The sequence below is a fragment of the Lemur catta genome, chromosome 1, assembly GCF_020740605.2.
Source record: "Lemur catta isolate mLemCat1 chromosome 1, mLemCat1.pri, whole genome shotgun sequence".
Lineage (NCBI taxonomy): Eukaryota > Metazoa > Chordata > Mammalia > Primates > Lemuridae > Lemur > Lemur catta.
Window position 1 is genome coordinate 165,261,126 of NC_059128.1, and position 19,776 is coordinate 165,280,901.

The window sequence follows — 19,776 nt, forward strand, 5'->3', positions numbered from 1 at the left end:
TTCTGGAAAAAAAAGAGCCATGTTCATACTTAGGGAGAACAACATCACCCATTGTTATAGGAAGTTTCTATTTAAGATAGTTTCCAATGATCCTGGCTTCCTAGCATTCATGCTCTTGTGTAATCCTCTCCCTTTGGGTGTGGGATGGACTTGCAACTTGCTTCTAATGAAAAGAATACCACAAAAGTGATGGGATATTAGGTCATAAAATGACTCACTATTCCTCATTCTCTCTCTTTCTCTGAGCTTTTGCTCTGGAGGAAGTAAGCTGCCAGGTTGTGAGTAGCTTTATAGAGACACCCTCGCAGCAAGGGATTGGAGTCTCCAGACAACAGCCATGAACACAAGTTTGGTAGAAGATCCTCTCCTAAGTTGATCCTTGAGATAACTGTACCTACACTGCTGCCTTGTGAAAGACCCTGACCCAGGGTACCCAGAAAAGCTGTACCCCAGTTCCTAACCCACAGAAACTGTGAGATAATAAATAGTTTTTTAAGCTGTCAAGTTTGGGGATAATTTTTTACAGAGCAATACGTTACAATACTGTACATAAATTACTCATAGAAAGAGCAAAGGAGATCAGCATGAAAGGCAGGGAGACAAACTCATTCTTTGAAATCTTCTGATTTTTTTTTCTCTGTGTTAGAGTTATGAAAATGCCAAGAGTGGGCTAATGCCAAACACAAAAAAGTCCTGAAAACTTCCCTAGGCCAAGTGGATTTAAGGATACTGATGTTTGGTCTGCTATAACCTGAAGAGGGAAGAATATTTCTGTAAACAATCACCTGGTGATGAGGATGATAATGATGGCGATGATGACAACAATGATGGCAGCAATGAAAACTCCCATCTAAGGAGCACATACTATGTGGCAGTTGCTTTATTAATTCCACAAATATTTATTTAGCCCCCGCTGTGTGTTAGACTTGGTGCTAGGCACTGAGAATAGAGTGGTAAGCAAAATCAGATGCCATGTCTGACCTCATGGACCTTATAGTTTCTCTGCAGGGGTCTTTCAGCAAGGCAAGTGGGGAAGACACACAAGTAAATGACAAAACAAGGTCACCTGTAAGCAGTAGCAGGTCAACATTTGACTAAAGAAAGGCAACATATCCCATTTCTCAAACAAATCTGGTCTCAATAACCCTTCTGCCCATTGCCATTGTGTTTCATTCACATTGGTTCCCTACTCCCTTGAGTTCAAGTGACCCCAACAGCCCTCTCAGCTCTATAGTAACCCACTCGTGTTACTAGGTATTGGTCAACTGTCTTTACAGACTGAATGTTACAAGATCCACATTATCTTTATTCAAGGCATAGCAAGGGGGACTAAATCATGAGAACCTGGATGGCCATAGTTCTCTCTCCCCACTCTTGTCTAGAAATGCCAACATTTCCATTTGCAAGGTAGGAAGAGAATGCCACTATGTGCCAGCTCCTGCTTTTTGCAATTGCTAGGAAGATAAGCAATTTCCCAGGAAATACCCCTTCTTAAGAAATGGCCATTTGGGTATACAAGTGGCTAATCAACCAGGCAATAAAACAAACTTGTTTTATGGCCTCCAGGCTTGCACCCTAGCTCCAAAGAATGAGTAATAATTAGTTAGGGTTTCAAACCTTTCATTGTAATAGTGATGGACAAGCATTGAGCTGCCATTGATGTTGCCATTCTTTCTGTTGGGCAGAAATAGCAGAGAAGCCCAGCTGGAGTGGTGATCTACAGAGAAAAGCCTATTTGTTGCAAATCCCACTTATCATGCACACTTTGCTGCAGCTGTAGCAACTGCACCAGGTCAAAAATGCCTTAGGTCTTGTCAGAGGATGAGAAAGAGTGATAGGGATTCACCCTGGCTGCAGCTGACATTTGAGGCCAGCAAATAGCAAGCTCTGCCTGACATCAAGGCTAAAGGGGATGCACTTGTCAGAAGTCCTCTAATTTGATTCTTTTCACCCTATAGTGGTGTCACAGCTGCAAACCTTAGTATTCAACAAAAGGCTGAAGTGCAGAAGAAGGAAATAGAAGTTGAAATACTCCTTTTGGCAAGGTTGGACCACAGAGACATTAGTACCATTATGTCCCTGATCCACATACAGATCTGGGAAGAAGTTCTTCTTCCTTGGTGAAGTGGACAACAGCTTCTAACAGCTTGGGTCCTCATTTTTAGGAAAGTGTTTCATCTAAATGAGTGAGAACAAAGTGAGGCGAACAAAAAACTTTTTGGCCAGTATTTCAATAAGTGTATATTCAGTTGAACTTTCTTCCAAAGTGTTTCAAAACAGTCATTTTGGGAACCAGATAGTCTTGTCATTTTTCATGAGATTGCTGTTACTGAAAATATATTGAGCATGTTTCTTTAATTGTTTTAAGACTGTTGCAATAACAAATATTTATTGAACACTTTCTATGCACCAAGCAATGTTTACAGGCTATAATAATAAGCAGAAACAGATTAAAAACATCTTTCTAATACTTTCACAGTCAAATCTCTATTTGCCTGAATTAATAATCCCTAAAGCATGATTATAGAACTACTATTCCTTAAAAGCTAAGAACATATTATATGAAAAAGTATTTGTGTAAATGTTTGGAAATCACAGGATTAAAAAAAATGTTTAACATCTCAACGTCAGGACATTAAGAGAGCTTTTGTTGTGAATCCCATGTAATGAGCATTCCTTACACCTGTTGCTTCCAGAACTCTTTTATCAAGGGCATGTCTAGTGTTCTGCAAACTACTAGTACAATTACGAAGACCACCATTACAGAGAACTAAAGTTTCCTGGTCACTCATTGTAGCAGATAGAGGAAACTTGCCCAGAACTGCTCAAGTCTTCCTCTTGCAGAGCTGGTAGGGCTTCCAAAAGCCACATCAGGCATCTTTTTGCCTGAAGCTTTTTCCTGGCATCCATGCTTGCCATCCACAGGCACAGCGAGCTGGAAGTGAGGAGGATTAACACCCCTTAGGACCAGATCTCAACCAATGACTGATGGACTTAGGTGCATAAATACTGCAGCTCCTTTGCCCCGGTAGTGGAGGGTGACTCTGAGGTATTTGTTCTACACAGGGCCCTGAATTTTCCCAGGGAGCTGAAGCTCCAATTGTTTGCAGTGGTGGTTTGTTAGATAATGCACCCTTTATTTTATTGGTTGCTCTCTCTTTACCATCTCGCTTCTCTGGTCCTCTCTTGCTGTTTCTTTCACTTCCACATAACCTACTTACCCTCCATCATTTGTCTGCTTCTGGGGGAACACAACAGAGACATTTACTCTGTGTCAGATAATATGAAAAGCATTTCACACAAGTTATCTCATTTCTTATCATTTAATGGTCAAACTCTCTCTTGTCCCCAAGCCATTGGGATGCAAGAACTGAGGCTCGAAGAAATCAAGGAATTTGTCTAAGGTCACACAGTGTTATGGATAGAATTGTGTCCCCCCCCTTCATATGTGGAAGCCTTAACCCCCAAGGTGACTGTATTTGGAGACAGAGACTTTAAGAAGATAATTAAGGTTAAATAAGGTCATAAGGGTGGGGCCCTAATCTGATAGGTCTAGTGTCCTTATAAGAAGAGGAAGAGACACTGGATCACATACACACATGTGCACACTTATTCTCTCCCTCACTCCCACCCCTGCCCCCCTACTCTCTCGCTCCCTCCTCTTTCTCCTTCTCTCTCCTCTCCCTTCCCGTCCCTGCCCCCTCTCTTTCCCTTTTCCCCTCAATTGATAAGTTTTTTTTTCATTTTTTAAGATCCACATTAGAAGTTTGGAATCATTGCTAGGGTAGGGGTAAAGTGAGGTAACTTGTGGAACCATGAGGGACTTTATCCTCCTACTCACATTGTGTCCCACTCCCCCATCCAGCCCCCTCCAACAGAGGCAGCAGCAAAGCTTGTGCAGAATCTCAGCTCCATCCCAGACCTACTGAATCAGAATCTGCATTTTAATGAGATCCCTAGGTGCTTTGCAGGTTCCTTAAAGTTGAGAAGCACTGAGCTAGAAAGGGATAATTGCATGTAGACAAACAATTTTAGTATGATATGATCAGATATAAAAGATTTATTTTAAAAAGGACTTTTAGGTTAATCTGCTGATTTGGACTTTCATTAATGGGTAAAAGTTGTGAGAACTAAGGAAGGCACAATGCTGAAGCTTCTCAGCCATTCTGAGGAGAGGATAGGTAACGTGCATGTGTATACACATTTTAGTAAATTCAGTACAGTCCTCAGCTCCCCAGTGGAGACCTACAAAAGCACCACCCTACAGAGGATGATTCAGAACAACAGGAGCAATAGGTAATCTATTGGTTTGGGCTTCCTGTCTTAAGCTTTCTTATTTAGCAGGGTTCTAATTACTTCAAGAGTAATTATAGGCCTTTACCCTTTCACTGACTTTATTAGCAAGAGATGCAATGAAGGAAGAGTTTCAGAGAGAGATTTATGGACAGCTTGTGTATTAATTATCCATCTTTGCCTCATCCCTTGGGTAAGACCCTATCATCATCACAAATGACCCAGCTCAGTTATTAGTCAGAGGGCACCTCTACTCCACCCCCCAATCCCAGCCATACCATGTGGCAGTCAGGAGAAAGAGGAAAGGGCCGCATTTCCACACAGCCCAATGTCCAGGCCAGAGGATTTTGTCAGGTCAAGGGCACATGATATCTGTTCAACCACTACCTTTGGTGGGGTGTGACTTGTCTTCCATGAGGCTGGCAACCAACTATTAGCAGTCCATAAGACAGAGGAGAATTGAGGGAAATCTTTGACCATTTTTAAGTGAAAGACGCAAACTCCAGCTTTGAGGTACTGCAGTTAGACTAAGTATTTTTTTTATTACCAGTTAACAGGTAAAAGGACCACAGGCTCAAAGATAATTAAGGTCACACAACTATTAAAAGGTCATAATAAATGCTACTTTGAGAGCACTGATTATGTGACAGCTACTGCTCTAAAGTGCCTTAGGTGTTTTGATTCATTTAATTCTCATGACAGTCCTATGAGGTGTTCTCATATGCTCATGCGTGGATGAGAAAATTGAGCTGTAGAAACTGTATTACTTTGCTAGGGCTGCCATAACAAATTACCACAGACTTCGTGAGTTAAAACAACAGCAATGTACTCTCTCCTGGATCTGGAGGGCAAACGTCTGAAATCCAGGTGTTGGCAGGGCCACGCTCTCTCCAGAGGCTGCAGAGGAGATTCTGCACCTTGGCTGTTCCAGCCTCTGCGGTTCTTCAGCCTGTGGCCGCCTCCCTCCACCTCCTTCTTCACGTGGCCTGGTTCTCTTCTGTGCCTCTCCTCTGTGTGTCTCTTATAAAGATACTTGTCACTGGATTTAGGGCCCACCTGGTTAATCCAGGATGATCTTGTCATCTTGAGATGCTTCACTTAATTAGATCTGCAAAACTCTTTTTCCAAATAAGGTCGGTCATATTCACAGGATTTAGGACTCAGGACACGAGCGTATCTTTCTGAGGGGCGGGCCACCATTTATTTAGCCCATTACAGAAAGGGTAAGCAACTTGCTCAAGGTTCCACAGCCAGTAAGTAGTGGAGCTGGGATGCAAATCCAGACAGCTCAGTTTCAGAGCCCATGCCCCTAACTGCTCAACTCTTCTGCCTCTGATGAACAGAGGCAGGGCTTGATCCAGGCCCTGGGCTAAACCTTACCAGATATGCAAAGTGATTGACACTCACTCTTTGTCCTGAAGGACCTTATGGTGGCAGGGATGTTCCCCCTCACTCAGACCACTGCAAGGGCCACTAAACTAGCCCCCAGCTTCACTCTTGCTATATAACATAGGGTAAGATTCACACATGGGGCTCTGAATGCTAGCCCTTGGTGTGGGATCTTGGGCAGGTTAACCTCTCTGAGCCTCGGTTTCCTCATCTGTGAAATGATGATAATATTTTCTACCCCACAGGTTTATCAAGTACATAATGAACATTAACACAATCTTAGCATACGGCATACACAGATGCCTAGGAAATGCTACTTTCCTTCTCTTTTCTCTCCCATCCAATCAGTCCCCACACAGAGATAAGTATAATCACCTGTTGGCTTGGATAGGGGTTCGGGCAGTGAAAGGGAGGCAAGTGAAGATATTAGAGATACTTAAGACTGAGTTGATGCGGTTTCATGACTGATTGATGGGTTGTGGGGTAGAAAGTGAGTGAGAGGCAAGAGGGAAGCCTCCCAGGTTTGCTCTGGCAACTAGGAGGACAGATGTGCTATTCAGGGAGCAGGACACATTGGAGGGGGACAGGTGGAGGGGCTTGGAGAGGGCAGGAGGAGGGGTGTGGAGAGGGCAGGAGGAGATGGTGAGCTCAGTTTGAGGCTGCTGAGTTTGAGATGTCTGTAAGCCATGCAAGTGGAGTTAGTACCTAGAGACTATTGAATACGTGAGTCTGGGCTCAGAGGAGAGTTCTGAGCTAGGAGTCTCCAATGTATGGATGATAAACGCAAGGACAGGAGCTGATGGGGAATATATTGAAGAAAGAAAGAAAAGGGTGAGAGTGAGGCTGTCTTCTAGGCTGGGACTCATAGCAATGTCTCCTCTCTTCACTCTACTCTACTCTGAGCCCCTGAATAAACCCTCTGTGGGGACCAGCCTCCAAGACCATGAGGGGGCACTGAGGGATGACATGCACTCCGCTGTGTCCTCCCTGCTCAGGCTGAGGCTAGCAAGGAATCTGGCAGTGGAGGGGGGGCATCCAATTCAAGGCAGAGGCTGTCTTCTTGTTTTAATGGTGATGGAAGCTTCAGAAGAAACCAGATGAAAAGTTGGAGGTGGTACTGAGAATGCAAGAAAAACAGTACCTTTGTGCACTGTACAGGGCTGTGTAAGTTGCTACAGTGTTCCATATAGACATTTGGCAATTTGTCTCAAGGACCTTAAATGTATGCTTAAATATTCCACTGTTATTAATTTATTCTAAAAAACCGTGAGGGCATAAAGATATATATAATATAGTGCTCATCACAATGTTGCTTATAATCCTAGAAAACTGGAAACAGCCTTAATGTCCACAGTAGGGGACACATTACATGAATTTTGATATCATGCAATACCACGTAGCCCTTAAAATAGATGATGTAGAAGTATATGCATTAACATTGAAAGGTGTTTGCTATATATATTTATGTAACAAAGCAAGCAACAAAAAGCATATGTGTGACCAAATGTGTGTTGAAAAAAAGAACTGTATATATATGCATACATAGAAAAAATCTGTAAGAATATTCACATAGAATCTTTAGCAGGTATCTCTCAATGGTGGTCTGAAGGGTGACTTTATCTTTTCTTTATATTAATATTTCTGAATAGATTTTGCAATGAGCCTCTATTGTCTATTACATACAGAAGAACAATAAAACCACATCCTGCAAATAATGTGATAGTGGGATGGAAAATCTTGCTTGTGTTAAACTGATATCATCTGGAATAAGTTGTTGGGTGTCTGGAGGATGAGCCTGGGATGAGGGACTCACAGCCTCTAACAGGACTGAGGGAGGGTCACGGGAGCCAGAGATGCCAGCAGTTGCTAGAGTCCAATATCTGGTGAATGTGGGGACCCAAAGACTGAAATGCCTTGTCCGCATGGATCCATGAATGATGCAGGCTTTGCACATGTTTCCCAGTGATCAACCATTCTCCAAATCTTGTGTTGAAAGTGCTGGCAAGGGGGCAGTTGCAGACTGGCCAAGGCGCAGAATTGCGTAGCAGTTGAAGCGGGGATATTATTTAGGTGTCAGAAGGCCTAGATTTAGTTCATGGCTCCCCCACCACCACTTGAAAACAGTGTGCACCTCAGTGAGTTACTTCAAGGTTCAGGTGCTCAGCAGCAAAATGAGACAATAATGGCACTTACCCTTCATGGGTTTTGTGAGGATTAAAAGAGATAATTGGTTCAAAGCTTTCAGCATAGGGTCTGGCAGTACATAAGAACACTTGCTCTTCCCTCTGCCTGGGACGCATTTCTGAATGTCTTTGCATGGCTCATGCCCACACTTTCACGCTTTATTCTGGACTCTGCTTGGAAAGGGCTTCCCTGACATTCCTATCTAAATTAGCACCCACCCTCTTCCCACCATTCTCTACTTCTTATTCCATTTGTGTCTTCTTTCATAGGATTATTATTATCTGATATTATATTATGTACAGGTAAGCTTCACGGGGCGGGGCTTTGCCCTCTTTGTTCATGGCTGAATCCCCAGTTCCGAGAAGATTGTCTGGCATATTATAAGTGCCCGATAAATGAATGAAAGAATACATACATATTTATTTGAATAAATAAATATATGTATATTAGCTTTTTATTATTGCTAGCATTAAATAGATGCATTATTCATTGAATGAATGAATAAATACATGTCTGTTATTTTCATATTATTATTATCCTTAACTGCTACATGAGCAATAGATCCATACCAAGGGAAAGATAGGGCCTAAATACTGTAAGTTGCTTAGACCCTTTGATCCAGGAGTATTTCAGCTAAATACCCAAAAGTGGGGTATCTATTTCCAGATAGATGTCACAGGTCTGCCTGAGCTGGGAGAAAAAGACTTTAGATATAGGAGTCAATTTATCAACTTGTGAGGAAGGATGCTTCCTTCTTGACCTCTGTGAGCAGCTTTACAGTGACAGCATTTAGGAGGAATTGCTTCTCCACCTTTTCAAATTTGCAAAGGGTTATAGGAATTGAACACAGTTTGGTAGGCAGTGTGGTATAATAACAAGGCAGGTATTGAAATCAGGACAACTTAGGTTTGGATTTTTGCTCTGCAACTTACTGTCAGTGTAATCTTTGGTGAATTAGTTGAGCTCTCAGAGCCTAATTCTTAATCTATCAAGTGGAGTTGATACTGGCCTCATATAACTCAATACCTGGGATACAACAAGACCTCCTTAAAATCAGTATCCTCCCTTCAACTGACCACTTAGGAGGAAGTCAGTGGGAAGACCTGGGGGAATTCATAAAGGGATATCGATCTTTTCCTTATATATGAAACCAAAGCCCAGAGGAAACACAGCCTAGGGGTGAGGGAGGAGTAGTTCAGTACTCTGACTGAGTCAAAAGGCCTGGTGTTGAATCTTTGCTCTGCCACTTAGGAGGCACGTAGTCTTGGCCTAGTGATGATGATGATGATATCGTTGACAGCACCAAGCTCACAAATGCCTGGCACATGATCAGCTCTTAGTAGATATTAGCTATGAAAATGATTTATTATCACCAAATGACCATAAAATATATTATCCAAATTGTGACACTTTTGAAAGGGAAAGAGGACAGTGTTAATAACTAAGCCACAACAATAGGTGTAAACTGGGCTGACATGGGCAAAAGGAGGCAAAGGTTGCCCTACTATCAGGATTCCTGATAGGTAAGAGTGAATTCCCTTTAAAGAGTATTTAAGCAGAGGCCAGCAGCACCAGAGAGTAGTGTAGAGATGCCTGCACCGGTCTGGCTGAACTCAGCACTGCTTCTGTCTTCTTCCCAATTTCAAGCCTTTCTGATTCCACTGGGGCCCTGTCAGCAAGTTTACTGTAATTCCAGTTTTCCTGGCTTGAATCTCACTGCGGAGAGAGCGGTTTGGAGGATATCTGCTCCTTTGCTTCTGTTAACTGGCTTGGGGACGTGTGCTGACCTGAGCCTCCTGGTGGGCAGATGCTAAAAGTGAGTGAAGCAGCAGCAGCAGCAGCACCGGTCAGCTCACTCTGAGCCTCACCTGGAGCTTGGGCGCAGGTGTATGCACCTTTGCTGACCTGTGCGGGTGCACACAGCAGCCCCAAAGGCCCAAATTCCATCCAAACAAAGTTAATTAATTCAGAGTCAGCCTCATTTTGTCCTTGAATCTGAAACCCAGGCTCTTGGGGATAATTTCGTAAACCAAGCAGTTATTGGTTTTCTCCCCCTAAACTTGATTAGGTTAATTCACAGTAAAAATATTCTCTTCCCAAATAAGGCTTGAACTGGAGATTAGGCTTTGGGAGAATCTCAGAACCTCTTTGAAGTGCCAGTGATGCTTCCTTATTTGTTGTTGGTGCTCCAAGCCCTCCAGGGCCTCTTCTGTAATCAACAATGATATTACAAAAGATCAGAGTCTGATTAGCCTGCCCAGCTCGCCTCCCTGTGGACAAAGGGGTGGAGACAAACATCTGCAAATTGATCTCTCAAAAACCTAACAGGAAGCACAGCCTCAGCAAATACCTCCTCACCCAAAAGGATTTCCCATGAATCTCCCAAATTAGAATTCTTTACAAGTTTTAAAGTTCTTCAAAAGTTTAAGGATTTATACAATGCTTGTGTGTTTTGCTTCTCCACTTGAGTTCTTGGAAGTCAGCATACAGGCCTTGTTATGATGTTTTCACTAACATTTATTATAATTTTTTTCTGATTATAGTTGTGATATATTTTTGTTTTTAGAAAATATAGAAAAACACAGATGTGACACTACAAGTCACCCATAATCCCACAACCTAGATGTCATCATTGTTAATATTTTAAAAATATATCCTCCCAGGCCCTTGGCCTGTGAAGAAATGGGGACTTTTAACAGTTAGCACCATATTTTTACTCCCCTGTTGGGAGAGTTTAGCTTTCTTATGGTCATGTTTGATATTCAGAAAAGTTTATGATAATCAGCAACTAAATTTTATAAGCAGCCTAAACCAAAAAAGAAAAATTCAGAAATCATCATAAATTTTAAAATAATTATAGCAAACTTTATAAATACTTCAAAAATCTTATTTTTGGTAAATAAATGTATTTGGTAGAGAGTTAGTTTGGGGGCTAATATATTATTTGGTGAATTGGCTTTTTGGCTATTGGACTTCAGAAAATCAGCCATTTGTCATATTGACAATTCAGTTTATGGTGCTGTAGTGTCTCATGCTTCAGGACTAGGACAAGGACAGGACATTTTTATCAAAGGCTCCCAGGATGCTGATAATTGAGAAGGTGCAGCAAGACGGCATTTGCAGGGGAAAGGCAAGGACTGAAGGATGGAAGGGCATGTGTAAACATCATGCAGACAGGGATCCAGGTTGGATTTACAGCCAGCTGTCCTGAGCTGGGTGGAAGTGGGGTTGGAGTGAAAGCTGCCTGGAAACAACAGAAGTGGGAGCTGTGGCGGAGGTCCTGGCAGCTGCTTTCAAACCCAGGTGGCATATGTGGTTCCCTGTATGGCTGGGCAGGTCCAGGGCACACTGGTGGGGTTGGCTGGGTGCCCTGCACCAGAGTGGATCAAAGGGTTAGGACTAGGACAGGCACCTATAGTTGCTTTTCAGCATTGACACGTTAGTCCTTGCAAACTTTTATATAGTTCCAAATATCTTACCCTCCCCCTCTGCACCAATAAGGAGCTAGGAGGGCCTATAAACACAAGCCCATTTTAATTGCTACTAAGCATATCTTTTAAAAACTATCTTTGAAATTAACTAGACACAAGGAGCTGCTTTCCTGGGGTGTACTAAGGTAGGATGATACCATCTGTGACTGAATGACATCTATGACTTAGCACATGGAAAATACCTCATCCTAAGACATAGATAAGATGAGAAGGGGTGGGGTTGGGGGGTCAGAGAGCATCCTGAAAAGGGACAAGAATGCATGTTGGATTTAAGAAACAAGGGGAAAGGAAAGAACTGAATGAGAATTACTGACTATTAAAACTGGAAAGAACTTAGAGATGAATCAATCCAAAACCTCCCCTCTATAGATCAGGTTGCTACATTACAGAGAGGTGAAGCAAACTACCAGAGGTCACACAGAGAGTTGGTGGCAGATCCAATACATAGGACTCATGACTCTTGTCCAGGACACTAAAGGAGATTTAAAGGTATAAAAGGAGGACTCCAGAGAAAGCAAAGGGATTTTCCTAGGATCTGAATTTATGATTACTTGCCTGACAAAGATAGCAAAGAAAAAGGCAAGAATTAATTTTATCCTTCTTGTAAAAATTTGGGGCTTGTTTATCCACAACCACCTTACTTAAATCCCACCTGCCTATGAGCAAAACAGATCATCAGCAGGAAAAAGCAATACTTCTTCCTGAGATTTCTTAGCCGGTCCATGGGAGCTGAGATGATGTGATCACTCATGGCATCATTCATCACTCATGTGGCTCCCATTTGCAGTAATTCTGCAAAGTTAGGGAAAACTTTTAATATGAGAAGCAGAAGAAAATGAGTTGCCTACTGTAATGTGCAAACTTGACTTCCTTGGGCCATTAATTTTATGTCATGAGCATATTAGATGTTATACAACAAAATGCTAACCTGTGGAATCTTGCTGTGGGCATTACAGTGAATTTGGATAACACCCTCAGCATCACCATACACCCCGTGTCCACCAACCAGAGCCATCCCGACCTTAGACCCAATTCCCATTGATCAACAGCTTGTGGTCTGCTCATCCTTCCAGGGGCTACTGTGGCTGAAATAACCCTAACATTCACCTGTACCAGGAAAGAAATCAATAATCTGGATAATAGGTCCATTTAACTGCACTTAATGGATGGGAGAAACAAACTTTGGCAATCAATATCTTCACCAAGAACATGGACTTCAAGCTATGTACATGGTCCTTTGTATGACTATACATTTATAAAGCAATTTTTTTGCTCCCCAGATATTTTCTTTATCCTTTTTAATTTCTTCAGATAATTGCCCCAAACATAGTTCCTTTCATCATTAAAACTACTGATATGGTGTCCAAGACTCATCAGCATTCCCCCACACAAGATGTTGGAGCACGGCTTCTCAAAATGTGATCTCTGAATCAGCAGAATGGGTATCACCTGGGAACTCAGAAATGCAAATTACTAGATCTCTGCCTAGACTTGAATCAGAAACTTCTGGGAGAAGGGCCTGGCAATTTGTATTTTAACAAGCCTCCAGGGGATTCTGATGCACACTCAAGTTCAAGAACTGCTGCTCTGAAGGAAGGTGGTGCATTATAGCTCTCTCATGAATAAGAGTCAGAGGCACCCTCAACAGTCCAGGACTCCTTCAAGGGGTCACTGATTTCACTGTGCCACTTATGATGACAGAAAACAGGAAGTTCTTGGTTTTAACAGACGTCCTCTGAACTGTGGGGGAAGAAATACACTAAACTACAGCCATACAGCAATGAAGAGACGAGGACTTCACAAGGTTGTGACTGTCCTTCAAGCCATGGAGAAGAGAAAATGCCTGCAGGAAGGGCAATGATGAAGCCCAGAGGCAACCACGGGATTTGGCTAAGGGGGTTGTTCAACATGCTTGAGGGTGAAAGGAAGGCCAAGAGGGTGCACCAGAAGGTGCTGAGTTTGTAAGACTCTGGTTTTGAGAGGTTGACACTCACACTGACACTTTCTAAGAAGCCATATTATGTGTAAAGTAAATTCAGTATGCAAGCTGAAGGGAAGATGACCAAGGCTATTTGCAAGAGGATTCCTAGGTTGCCTCTATCAGCTGTGTCAGGCAAATAAATGAACTAAAGAAGAAACAAAACACCAAAAAGCTAGCAAGGTGAATTCCAACTTGGCTTTGCATTAATAGATGTTACTTTATTATTTATACTCATTCATGACAAGCTATTAGAATAGATGGAAACAATCAAAAGGGCTTTGGAACAAAACAGATCTGCATTCAAGTCCCAGTTGCGCCACTTACTGGCTGTGTGACCTTGGATAACGTACCTAGCTTTACTCAGGCTCAGTTTCCTCAGCTGTAAAATGGTAGTAATAGAGTAGCGCCTACTTCCCAGATTGTGCTGATTAAATGAAATGAGGTGTAGCAACTGTCTAGCCCAGTGCCTGCTAAATAAAAGTGCCTGGGGAAAGTTACTCACTATATTTATTATTTTTCTTATTTATGACTCAGTGTCCACTGTCTTTGGTTGACGAAGAAGTGGGAAAATGTGTGGATGAACAAATGAGTTAATAAGCAGGGAAAGAGCAAATGAAGGCATCACATTAAAGGCCAATTTGCTGTGCTAGGTAGTGAGGGACCACATCTCTCCTCGGCATGCCCTCTGTTGGGTATAGCAGGAGAGAGGCTTAGCTTCTTGTCTCCTTCCAGGCAACAGCAATCTAAAGAAGGTCTCCAAGCTCACCCAGAAGGCGAACACAGCCTCCTGAGCACCCCGTGTCCCGTGATTCGCCCCCCTCATCCATCTGCCAATAACATATAATTCTGCCTTGAGTTCTCCAAGGATGTGAGCCTTCATTTGCTTTATTTGGCATTTTTGCTCAGTGCAAAGTCACTTGCTGTGCTTGTACTCAACCTCATGGCCTGTGCCAGTTTCTAGCATGCTGAGGGCTGCTATTTTCCTTTCCTAAAGGCCAAGTGTCCTGCTGTTTCACAAGGCAGAGTGAGAATGTGGCAAACTCAGACGGACAGCTGAGTACCCGCAGAAGATTTCAGGAGACAGGCTCTGAGTATGTGACTTCCTGCATAGCCTTTGGGAAGTCACGTTAACTCTCCTTTGGGGCTTTAGCTGTGGCGAGCTAGGTATTGAAAAACCTACCCCAAATTATTTCAGAGATCTGATTTAATACATTTTTACTTAAAAATAGCATGAGAAGAGTAAATACACATGTGCATGTGTGCACACACACAACACTATAAATCCTTTGAAAATCCTTTGACAAACTTGAGGCGATAAAAATTTAGTTTTAGTAATTGCCCAGGATGTAGTGCTTCCTTATAATGTTTTCACCCTTTATATTCCCAGCTTCACTCTGAAAACAATGCTGGTCCCTACAGGTGTCGACTCTTCCCACGGTTTCCTAGGTTCTGGTCACATTATTAACAGCTTCCCCACCCCGAGTGCTCTGCCCATGCCAGGGACACTGCTGGGTACTTTATGTGCATTATCCAACTGAGCCTCACAATATTTCTTGAGGTCAGCACTCTTACTATCGCCATTTTGCAAATGAAGAAACTGAGGCTTAGATGGCTACAGGAATTTGCCTCTGGACAAATGACTTGAGAGCAGCTGAGCTGGGATTTGACCCCAGACCTCCAGAATCCCTGGCATGTACACTTGAGTGTTACGAAACAGCGGCTCAGACCAACCCCGCCATTCCCCAGGCTGCGCAGCCCCTCCTGTGTCTACCCATTCCCTGCACACCGAAGCAGTACACAGGAGAAGGAGTCTTCTCTACTACTGGAGTTATGAAGAAGGAAAATGTTGATGGTTTTTCTTTTGGTATAATCAGTAGAGAGAAGAACAATTTCAAGAGAAAGAACAAAACTCCCATCACACCAAAGTGTCACAACCTGTGGGACTATAAAGGGTAAAGGAGTTCTGCCCTGCCTCTTCACAAAGCTCTCGGTAGGAACGCATTTGTCTGGAATGTTACTCCACATGTGGAAGACACTCAGCAAAGGTTTTGATTTTAAGACAATATCAAGTTCACACTTTTATCTCAAAGAAAGTGGAAAGAGATGTTCTTACATAATCAAGGATTTTTTAAAAAGTCTTTTAAGATTTGTTCATATATGGCATGCTCAATGAATTTCCTTCAAAAAATAAAATTAAAACAGTCTCTTTGATTTCATCCACTTTTATGCTATCAGCTACCAATCATAGGGAGTCAGCTCCCAAATCTATATTGTCTATTCCAGATCCATGTGGTCAGCTGCCAACTGACGACCTCCTCTAAATTTTCTGCAGACATCTGATCTTACCAGGCCAGGATCACTTCTATTCCACACCCCACTCCTCAATAGGACTGATTCCCCTCAGAGACAGCCAAATCACTTCTCCGGTTATTAATTCCTAAGCCAGACACCTGCAAACCCCTCCTCCCTCGCCCAGTCTCATGGCTTGTTGATCCTGCTTGTGGACAGACTGTCTTCTGGTCCCCTCTTCTCAGCTTCCATAACCACTGCCATCCTCACTTCTTTCCTGTTATTGCACTAGTTTCCTGTTTTCCCTGCCTCCCACCCTTTGTGGGAATGTCAAAGTGATCTTTCTAAATACACACATCCAATCCTGTTTTTCTCCCAGTTCCCAGGGCCTCAGTGCATCAAGTCCAAGCTCTCTGAAGTTTAGAGAAAAGCACTAAAACCCTCATGATCAGGTTCCTCTGTTCCTGTCTAGCATCCTCTATCTTCTTGCCACCCTCACTCGACCACCCAGTCATGCTGAGTCACTTAAGACTTCTCTGCCCTGTCCCTTATGCTGCTGCTGCTGTGTATGTGTGGCTGGTCATTTTGCCAAGAGAGTCCTTATTTCTTTTCTCTGGTGGAGAATTCCTACTCGTCCTTTGAGACGCAGGTTTGGAGTCATGTTTCTTGTGAGACTTCCCTGATTCCCTCTAGGCAGAGGTAAGTCTTTCCCCCATAGCTCCTGAACACATTCTATTGTAGTGCTTAGTAATATACATTTTGATTATTTACTTACTGGTCTGTGTCTTTCAGCTAATTATAAGCTTCTCTGGGACAGGGTCTCTGTCTTTTTCATCTTTGTATCTCTAGCACCTAGCACAGTACTTAGCACTTGCTAAATGCTTGTTTGAAAGAATGAATAAATGAATGAATGAAACTTAGCATGTTAAAAAAAAAGTCACATGCCCTTCCCTGAACCAATCACTGTGGCCACAAAATTGGATATCCTGATTGATTTAAGCCAATTATTATCCACCTCAAAATTGTGGGAAAGGCCTATCCCACCAATCATACAGCCAGCAATATGAGAGGGTGTTAGATATCCAGAGAGGCCAGCATGTCACCTGGAGGTGGAGCAGTGTGGCTTGAGAAACACGGCTTAGAGCTACACCAATAAAGTCTAACTTGATGTCCATTTGCTTCATTTAAGCCATGACCTTGAAAGAGTTCTCAGAACAGGTGGCCTTCCTACATTATCCTTCCCTAGGTCATGACAGAAGAAAGCTCTAGATTAAGGATTAAAAGCTCTGACTTCTGCTTTTTTTCGTTCTGTCGAGACATTGAATCTTTCTGATTCTCAGTTTTCTCAACTATAAAATGTGGATAATGACACCTGTGCTCCCAGAATTGTCAGGAGGGTCAAATGAAATGATTAGCTTTTTCAAAAGTATCAAAAACATATTTAGAAAGAACTTTTGTAATCTCATCCTTAGTGCTCACTTCTACATATTCCTTATTTTGAGAGATTAAAAAAATTAACCCAATGCAACCTCCCAGTTTCTCTTTGTTCACCCCATTCCAGCCAGCCTGGCCTTCTTTTAGTGCCTCATATGTGCTATATCAATCATGATTCTTTTAGTTCAAGGAATGGAAGATCCCACCTCAAACCGCTTCAATAATAGGACATTTTATTCTCCCATAATAAGGAGTCCACCAATAGCGTAGGCTCCAGGTATGGCATATCAGGCCCATGCCTCCACATCTCCCCTGCCGCCCCCCGGGTTGCTGTCATGCTCAGCCTTGCTGAAGGTGGCTGCAGTGGTTCCAGGAATCACAGACAGAGAGGAACTGCATCCTCACGTGTGTCTCTTTTTTTACGCTAGGAAACCTTTTCAAGAAAAATCATCCTCTGACAAGTGGGGGTGGGATTTCTGTGACCGGCTGAGATTACTCAGGATTCACTCTTGAGCTAGGGATAGGGCTATTTTACACACAACCACATGGTAGAAAGTGATCTGAAAATGATCAGGGTCTGACAGCTGAAAGAGTGGGTGACTGGGTCTTAGATGGCAATCAACAGATGCTATCAGTGCCCTGCTCAAATCCCCAGGTCCTATGACGTGAGTACACAGCACTGACTTATGATCACCAGCAACTGTATGTCTTTGCTTGCAAGCTTTTTCTGATCTTTGGGACCTTCTTTGCTACCTACAGAGTAGGAGGGAAATGCTAGAGTATTAATGCTCCCACCCTAGGAATGGCCCTTAATGACCGATGAGAGTATATGTACCCCAAGTATATAAATGTCCCAGTTCCCCCATCCCTAGTGTGAGATAACACTGGGATGTTTGTTCCATGCTGGCTTCCAGAGCGTCCCCAGCAGAATGAAGCTCCAGTTGCCCACAGTGGAAACTGGCTTGACCATATTCCCTTACAGACTGCCCTCTTATCCTGTCTCACTTTTCCACTCCAGTATTGTGTTTTCTTTACCTCCTTTGACTTCCTGTCTCAGAGTTGGCTTCTAGGAAAACCAAACGAAGATGTTCTGCACCATATGCCAAACTCCTTCCTGAATCCAGAGGCTTTATGCATAATGTTCCCATCTGCTTAGAATGTGTTTCCTCTTCCTTCTCACTTTCCCTTCAAGCTTCAGTGCAAATGTCACTTCCCTTGGAGTGCTTTCTTTGATCCCTCTCCACCTGACACCCTTCTCCAATGCTTGCTCTCTTCTTCTGTACTTCTCCTAACAATGCTTATAATAGTTGTCATTTAGTTACTTGTTTGTGTAATTATTTGCTTTCCATCTCTATCCCCAACTAGACTGGAAGGAGGCTGAGGTCAGGGATGATGTTTTTGGCCTGCCACAGTATCGCTGGTACCTACCACAATGCCTGGCACAGAGTAGAGGATGAAGGACTGAATGGCTTTGGAAAGATGAGCCTTGTGAAAGACTAAAGATGTAAGTTTGGTCATTCATACAGACATAATCATCAGAGCTTTGGATGAAAAAAGCCTTTTATCCATGACTCCTACAGGGATATACATTTATTTATTATGACAAAATATAACATTTATACATAGGAGGGATGCCCATTGTTTAAGGGAGAACCTTGGTGTGGCCCATTTGTATCTATAAAAGATGCCATTTTAATCATTTTTAATAGAAACAGGATTCCATCTCAAGTCCACAATTTATTCATTTTTTTATTAACTTAATACCTACTTATTGTGCATTGTACCTGGCAAGATTTTAGAACCATCTGCCATCAACTCTTTTCAGAAGTCATTAGAGAGAATATGTTAATGGAGAATATTCCAGGTTCTCTTTCTGCCCTCCCTCAATTGTATTTCCACACTGGGCTTTTGGTTTTCATTAAAAGAACATAACAATGTTATGAAATCAATCACTATATTTGCTGGAAAAGGGTAACTAAGGATATTGTCAGTTTTGTCACTTGGTGCTAACGGGGAGAAATTTCTTTATCTTTTTTTTTTTTTAATTTTAGCTCTTCATGGGGGTACAAAAGCTCAGGTTATATACATAGAATATGTGGAAACAACCCAAGTGCCCATCAATACATGAGTGGATTAATAAAATGTGGTATATGTATACCATAGAGTACCACTCAGTCACAAAAAACAATTGTGAACTAATACCTCTTATATTATCCTGGATGGAGCAGGAGCCCATTCTACTAAGTGAAGTATCACGAGAATGGAAAAACAAGCACCACATGTACTCACCACCAAATTGGTAGTAACTGATCAACACTTATGTGCACATAGGGAAGTGACATTCATTGGGTGGCTGACAGGTGGGAGGGGGGGAGGAGGGGATGAGTATCCTCACACCTAATGGGTGCGGTGTGCACTGTCTGAGGGATGGGCATGCTTATAGCTCTGACTCGGGCAGGGCAAAGGCAATGTATGTAACCTAAACATTTGTACCCCCATAATATTCTGAAATAAAAAATAAATAAATGAAAGAAATTTCTTTTAGTGATAAGTGGCATGAGGCAAGGTAAATACAAACAAGCAAAGAAGTATGCTTGCCATCTCTTTGTCAGGCAGACTCTTTCTCACAAATTGCTAAACCCGACGCTTACCTTGCCAAGGGATGAAACCAGGTTTTGTAGGGCTTGAGGCTTATATAATTTGGAATCCCTCCTT

General features: G+C 42.5%; 1 protein-coding gene across 2 annotated transcripts in view; it reads right to left on the minus strand.

Moving 5' to 3' along the window:
- Positions 1 to 19,776, minus strand: part of CPNE4 (copine 4) — a 433,633-nt gene that overhangs the window by 130,444 nt on the left and 283,413 nt on the right. The window lies entirely within an intron of this gene.